The sequence below is a fragment of the Dermacentor silvarum genome, unplaced genomic scaffold (assembly GCF_013339745.2).
Source record: "Dermacentor silvarum isolate Dsil-2018 unplaced genomic scaffold, BIME_Dsil_1.4 Seq1083, whole genome shotgun sequence".
Lineage (NCBI taxonomy): Eukaryota > Metazoa > Arthropoda > Arachnida > Ixodida > Ixodidae > Dermacentor > Dermacentor silvarum.
Genome location: NW_023605545.1, coordinates 130,658 through 137,395, shown reverse-complemented (window position 1 = coordinate 137,395; position 6,738 = coordinate 130,658).

Here is a 6,738-nt window from a genome sequence, read left to right as displayed (position 1 = left end):
AGAAAGAACCACGGAGTGTAGTCTCGGTTGCGTTAAATTTAATGAATTGCACTCGATTATCAAGAGTTGGTGTGCAAGGACGTGCAGATGCGCTGTAGCTGTAAGGATTTGAAAGTAGGATTTGATGTTACGTTCCTGTGAAGACTAACCATCTGCGTCTGTGCGATCATTTTCCGATCACAGTGTTTGATACTAAGGCTGTATTAAAATGAAATGTGCCTGTGTCTGCATGCGTTGTCAATATGGCTGGCTGTTCAGCCAGCATGTAAATGATAGGCAGTAGATAAATTTGCCTGAACTTCTTCCTTCCAGCTTCCAGCAGTATTGTGCATTCTAATATCAATGTTCAGGAACAAATTATTTTGTGACAAATATGCTTTATACGAATAATTAGAATAATTTTGCTTCTAATATCTACCATGCGACGTCCTTGAGAACGTTGCAAAAAAGTAATTGTTCACAATGTACAATATTTATTCATAGTGAATGTGAGTTGCCGAACTTGAACTAGATTGAGCAACAAACATTTTAAAGCGTGGGTGTTTATTTACTCGAGGTCAATTTCTGCATAAAATTAAGAATATAAATTTCGTCAGCGCTGTCATTTTTGACCGTAGAGTTAAATACTAATCTAAAGAGATGGGAGGCTACAGCACGAAACACAATTGTACAAAAAATTACCGCCCAAGCACTCCGTACAGGTGGTTAGCCAACGAAGCTGACACGTGCGGGGCCGATGTTTATCACTGAGTTAATCAGGACGCTTTATTAAAGTGTTTCTCAATTATTGGTTACGTCTTTGTGTTTCTTAATGAGGTTACATACACGTTCGACTGCGATGGAGAGAACGACGTCACTGACGGTATGCCCGCAGTACGCCGTTGTAGTTGCGTTCGATGTCTCCAGCTTGCTTGGCGGCGTGGTTAGCAGCATTGCTGATGATGATAGTTTTCTGCGTACGGGTGACTAACAGACGCTTTTTCGTTTCGCCTAGCCATATAAAGCTCCGATTTAATAAAAATTGCAAAATAACCAGCAGTGTGCTTTCTCAAAAAGAATCCGTGTGGGACAACGACTCGTGATTCCTATGGAGAGTGAAAAATTGCATTATCAGATTCCGCGTTTTATCCTAAGCAAGAAACTATGTTCCCACGATTCCGGATGGCTAGGTACCCAGTGAAAAAAAATTACACCACTCATGCACCCCTTACAGATGGTAAAGCAGCGAAGCTGAGATGTGCGGCCCCGGTGTTTATCACTGGGTTAATCCCGAGCTTTATTCAAGTCTTTCTTAATTATTGATTACGACTTTGTCTAGCTCGGCCGCATGAGCCACCGGATCGGCCCGACATTGCCGCTTGCGCTCCGCATCGCGGGCCCAATCTTCTGCCGAGGCGCTGGCGCGACACCGACGAGATCACCTCCTGCTCTCGGCGGCTCGTACCCACATATCCAATGCGGGTACGAGCCACATGTGATGCCTTTCTTTCTTTCTTTCTTTCTTTCTTTCTTTCTTTCTTTCTTTCTTTCTTTCTTTCTCTCTCTCTTTCTTTCTTTGGTTCTTTCTTTCTTGTCCCTGGCTCATACCCACATTGGATATGCGGGTATCTGTCACACATGATTTTATTATCCTTAATCGTGAAGTAACTGACGAGCATGTGACGTTATTGAAGTAATGACCTATCAGTCATGTTAATCATACATTCGAACCCTTCCATGCCAATTTTGCTATATACCAAGTGAACGAGACGCGAGTTCTCGATAGGTTCATTCCCGCAAAGGATTTCGGTGGTCGGACCAGGAGTGCTTCGCCTAGGCATGTACAGCTTCACTGTAAAATCTTGAAAGCCCTTTTGCATGAGTATTAGGGAAGAATAGGCAACACCTCTTGGTATATAGCCACATGTATCTTTTCAGATTGCGGTACTGTGCCATGGCATTGCATAATTTCATTCTTTGATTTACATTCAAGGGCGCGCAGACGTTGCTCACGCATGGGTCGCCAGCACCTTCTATGACTATGGTTTTACCTTTATTTCTGTCATTTCCTTTTGCGGCCTCCACCTTAATTGGTAACCGACGCATTCACCTCTTTCATAGCTGTGCGAACGAGGTTGTCATTGTCCGCACACATTCGTTCGCTTCTTTCTGTATATGTTTTATAGCCTATGTGGTCTTCCCTTTCTTAGGTGCCTCGAAGAACATCTTCCACACAAAACAGCAATGGATTTTTTTATTTTACTTTTCCAAATGATTGCGCGTATCAACGTTACAAATTATGTGGTACCACCACAAGTTCCGAGCAAGAAAAATAGTCCGAACCGATGGGCTTGATTTTTCTGAGGCAGAATCATATACGAGATGACAGAAAATGAATCCAGGTGAAACATATGGGAAGGTAATTGTTGTTTAATTGGAGTATATAAAAAAAAGTTGTCGCAGTTTCACCTGAAAGGCGAAGCATCAATTGCGATAGCAAATTTGTAGAGAGCTACACGGAGTAATGATATTAGCTTTATCAGCTGTATAAACTTGGACATGCAGCAGCACCGGCAACACGCAGAACTGCTGTCGACGCCGTCGGCGTTTTGCCCGCGTTCGCTCAAAATGCGTGCGGCGTTGGTGACTGTTGCCGGAGCCTCTGATATAAATAGGCACTTGGTGCCGCAGATAAACGTCGCCTCCCTTCCCCTCCTCCTCTCCCCCACGGCCTCTCGCGAGTCGGAAGAAGGCGCGTTTGCTGTACATATATGGTGATTGTAAAGGAGGAAAGAGACGCCTACTTCTGCAGCCCTTAAGCGAGCACGGCGCAAAACGCACGTTTGTTCTCCGCCGTGCGTTCACTCCCCGTGAAAGCGCGCGCCCCTCGCGCCCTTTCACTCGCACATACAGCGTTCGGCGCGCGGAGACGATTTTATCTCCATTGACGTCATACGGAACCTCACGGCGACGACGACGGCGACGACGACGGCAGAAATCTGCTTTTGAGTGTCCATATAATTGCTATCGCAATAATAGGGGCAGCTTCACACTAGTGGTGCGAAGAGTGGGCAAACGGCGAAGCTGGCGACCCTACCTAGCTTTATCTCGGTTCAGTCAAGTTTTTGCGAAGTTATGCTTCGAGACTCGGCCACGTTTTGCGCAAGATCACCCCGGAATTATCGACAGCCCAAGCAGCAACGAACACTAAGACATTAAAGTATCAGGACGCTTCTAGCCGCGCAAACGCTTTTCCTCGGTTTGGCGGGCTCGTAACTCGGTATCTTCTGCGAATCACCGCCGTTTAGCCGCCGCTTCGGCGGCGCGATACTCGGGATCGGGCCGAAGTCGTCTCACTCGCTCTCGAGTAGTTGCGTGGTGGCTTTTGCGCCGCGCTTCCTCTTCTTCGGGAGCGATTCTCTTCTTCGGCCGCCAAAGCCCCGCCAAAGCCCCGCCGTCTTCGCGTCGAACATATCGCCGCGAAGACGGCGGGGCTTTGGTGTCGCGGCGACGCGGAGCTATATATCCCGTGCGTCGGCGCAGTGACGTCACGGTTTAGCTCCGCGGCTGCGCAGCCGCGGCAACCACTACGCACGACGCGGTGACGTCATGGCTCGGCAAAGCTAAGGCGAAGCGATGCGGCGCGCGCGATGACGTCGCGGCTCACGCAGCTGTGGCGAGGCTTGGTGCCGTCGGTGGAGCTGGCGAGAAACGTTGTTAGGCGACGGATGGTGAGGTTATCGCCAGGCGGAGGTTTTGCGGCGTACACTCGACGGACCATCCTCGAGCTTAAACAGCTTCGCTAATTCACAGGGGTATTTGCCATTGCGCTTGGACCCTTTCTGCGCTACCTCCAGGATCGGCCCAAAGTTTATTCTCGCTACGCGGCCTAACCAAGAGCTTAAACAGCTACCCTGTTAATAATAACGTACATGCAAATGAAAGTGGACTAAAGATAACTTGCCGTTGGTTTGATCCAAACCCACAAACCTAACAATTAACTTCCCCTATGCTTTTTCTAGCTTCATTGTCTGTAACTTCGTATATGATTGTGACAAAGATCAAGCCTATTGACTTCCCCTATACTTCTCGCCGATTACATGCCGAAGGCTTCGAATTTGGCAGACTATAGCGGCAGCAGCATCGGCGTCGCAGGAAAATTACGTAAACGCTCACGTCTACACGAGGCGCGAGTGGCTGGCACGCTCCGGCACGGGCTATAGCGTTAAGAAAGCGATTAAAAATGCTGCGCTAAGAGATCGGGTGTCGGTTTTTTCTCTCCCGCGAGAGCCCGCGACTTTGCCGGTCTACATAGTCGCTCGTCGCCACAGTTTGGTGAGCTCGGCCGTGATACTGCCTTATGCTCCTGTGGTAGAGACGACCATGGACCAGACCAAAGCTACCAGAGCTCAAGGCCAGAGCCCTTACGACGAACGCGGTGAGCCCTCCTGTTCGGCCATCGCCGTCCGCCTCCCACAGTACTGGGACCAGCATCCCTCGGCGTGGTTTCTTGAGGCCGAATTGAAATTTCAAGTCTCAAAGTTTCATTACGCCGTTGCAGAGCTCTCGCCCGCCGCCGTTTACGAAGTAGCACATTTGTTGAACGCTCCATTGTCTACCGCCGCCTATGACGATCTCAAGGCAGCCCTACTACAGCGCACAACAGCTTCACAGCGTTCTTGCATTCATCAGCTTCTGTCCGCTGAAGAACTCGGCGACCGACGCCCTAGTCAACTTCTTCGCCAAATCAGGCAGCTGCTCGGAAACAACAGGAGATCCATCGACGACGCGTTGTTGCGCGAATGGTTTTTGCAACGACTCCCGACTAACGTGCAGATGGTCCCGGCGACAGCCTCTACCATGTATCTTATCGGACTTGCTGCTTTGGCTGACAAAGTCATGGAAGAAGCCACCCCAACCATCGCAGCCACCACGTCGTCTCCGGGTGACAATACAACCACCCTACAAACCCTTCCCTTGCTCTTCAGCCGCGCAATCTCCGCTCGACTCCTTGTGTGAGCGCCTGGAACGCATCATCTGTGCAGCAGAACATCGCCGCATATCATCTCGTCGCCAACACAGCCGTAGTTCCAGCAAATCAAGATGCACGGGTACCCGCAATGAAACATCACCTACAACGTCTGGCGTTTGCTACTACCACCGCCGTTTTGGAAACGACGCTTGTCACTGTCCGCGTCCCTGCGCTTGGCAGGAAAACAGGCCGGCCGACCTCTAACGGCGACAAGTGGTCCGGCCCAACACACAAGTCGCCTTTTCTACGTGACGGACAGAGTTACGGGACAACGGTTCTTAGTCGATACAAGAGCTGACGTCAGTATCCTCCCCGTCCACCACTCCGACCGAAAAGGGACACCTGTGTGTCGTTTTTGCAAGCCGTCCACGGCACCAGGATTACAGTTTTCTCGTCACGCTCCATCATGCTAAACCTTGGCCTTCGACGAGCGTTCCGCTGGATTTTCCTGGCTGCAGACGTCCGTCGTGCAGTCATTGGAGCAAACTTCTTGCACAACTACGGACTCCTTGTCGACGTCCAACGACGCCGTCTTATCGACTCCGTGACCCAGCTATCCGTTCCCGGCGTCCCATCATCAGGCACATCGCCGATGGCACCTATTTCTGCCATGTTGGACGAACCTTTCGCCATGCTCCTACGCGAGTTTCCCACCTTGACGCGCGTGTCGGACTGGATGCAACCGGTGCAACATGACATGTGCCATCACATCGTCACCTCCGGCCCACCAGTCTACTTCCGACCCCGGCGTTTGTCCCCAGAGAAACTCAAGATCGCTCGCACGGAGTTCGAACATATGTTGCAACTTGGCATCATCCGCCCTTCCTCCAGTAATTTGGCATCACCACTTCACATGGTGCCTAAGAAGACGGGAGACTGGCGCCCGTGCGGTGATTACGGGGCACTAAATAATGTTACAATTCCTGATCGCTACCCTCTCCCGAACATTCAGGACTTCACGGTAGCGTTGCACGGTGGGACGATCTTTTCCAAGATCGATCTCGTTCGCGCCTATCATCAACTACCAGTCGCAGAAGAAGAGATTCCCAAGACCGCCATCACCACACCCTTCGGTCTTTTTGAATTTCTCCGCATGTCTTTCGGTTTACGGAACGCGGGCCAGTCCTTTCAGCGTTTCATCGTTTCCGTCACCCGAGGCCTGCCTTTCGTTTTTGCATACATTAACGACTTTCTCGTTGCAAGCTCTTCTGCAGAAGAACATCTTCACTATTTGCGGTTGTGGTTTTCACGTCTTGCCAGTAAAGGAATTGTCATCAACGCCGCCAAGAGCGAATTCGGTCAACCAGAACTCGAGTTCCTCGGTCATAGCGTCGACGCTAACGGCATTCGACCACTGCCGTCCAAGATTCGCGTCATCGAACGCCTTCCCCGACCGACCACTCTCACCAAGCTTCGCCAATTTTTCGGATTCGTCAATTTCTACCGCCAACTCATCCCCGATTGCGCACGACTTATGCCTCCGCTAGACGCTCTGCTGGTCAACAAACATAGACAAGTGCTTCAGTGGAATGAAGAGGCCACCGACGCTTTCTCAAGAGTCATCTCTGCCCTCACCGACGCCACGCTGCTTAGACAGACACCCAAACCCAGACGCGCCCACTGCCATCATGACCGACGCTTCAAACACCGCCGTTGGTGCCGTTCTGCAGCAATTCATCGACAATGCGTGGCATCTATTCGCCTTTTTCTCCAAGAAACTGAAGCCT